The following is a 1,299-nucleotide window of genomic DNA, read 5'->3' as shown; positions in this document are numbered from 1 at the left end:
CACAGGGACATAATTTGGCAGCAGATATGACCCAAAGGCCAGTTGCCATAAGCAAATTTGGTTCGAGAAACTCTCTCCACGGACTAGTGAGATTTCCTGGACCAAACCTCGAACCACTGGACTGAACTGAAATGCTGAGTTCAGTCCAATGGTTCAAGGGAAAGCTTGCCAGCATACAAAGCAGGTTTCTTGGACTGAACTTACTCATAGGTCTGGCCTTAAAGGGATAGGGCCTAACTTGCTCTCGGGTGGAGACCCCCACAGATCATGTGAATGGGAGGTCCAATGTACCCATGTCAGTCCCCTCATTGCTCCCCGAGATGAGCGGAGCCGAGATGAGCGGAGATTGCCGAGCGCCATACTCAGCAATTTCCATCAGCTCCATAGAGATGAACTGTGCAGCCCAACGGGGGTACATCGGATCTCGTGATCTGTAGGGGTCTCAGTGATCTTGTGGATAAGGCCTAGCTTGGGAAAACCCCTTTAAGGACTATATAACATTGAAGAAGAAGAAGAGGACACAAATCAAAGAACTTGGTCACATCAAGTGGTTAAAGATCATTGATCTCACCTAACACATGTGTAAAGCCACTGGTACAGCAAAATCTACCTATAAAAGTACATACATGACTATATAACTTGGACTGAACTCACTCATGGATAACTGGCCTTAAGGATTATATAACATTGAAGAAGAAAATCAAAGAACTTTTGTGGTCACATCAAATGGCTTAACATCATTAATGTCTCCCAACCCATGTGTAAAACCAATGGTATAGCAAAATCTTTCCAATGGCCCCACAATCCATGGCACATTGGCCATAATGATGTTCTATTGAGTTGTGGACAGTATATGTGCCTCCATAAAGTATACATTTCTCTGACCTGCTTCTAAAGACCCCACAAAATTCTTTCCACATTTTGAAAGCAATGCCCCACTGCCAAGTCATAACGCGTCATTGGATATTGTATTCAAATATTGGCATTCACACAATCCTTAATGGTTTGCTTCATGATAAATTGTGATTGCACTTCAATAAAGGGTTGCATTATGACAAGGGGGATTAAATGGGAACATTCAGGTCTTGGACACACGTTCAAAAACAACAGGACCATTTTGGATTAAAAAGAAGTACGTGTTTCTTATCTTGAATAGAGTTCCTTTTTACTCTCAAGAGTATCTGATCTCAGGAATATAGTTGTCACCTAATGGGGTCCCGGACAGTGAGGTGTCCTCTTGTCCTCTCTAATGGTATAAGATGTCGGTATATCCCTGTTGTAAGCCCTCTGTGGTTTATT

Source organism: Engystomops pustulosus, chromosome 4 (assembly GCF_040894005.1).
Source record: "Engystomops pustulosus chromosome 4, aEngPut4.maternal, whole genome shotgun sequence".
In the NCBI taxonomy this organism is placed as follows: Eukaryota; Metazoa; Chordata; class Amphibia; order Anura; family Leptodactylidae; genus Engystomops; species Engystomops pustulosus.
This window is presented reverse-complemented; position numbering follows the sequence as displayed.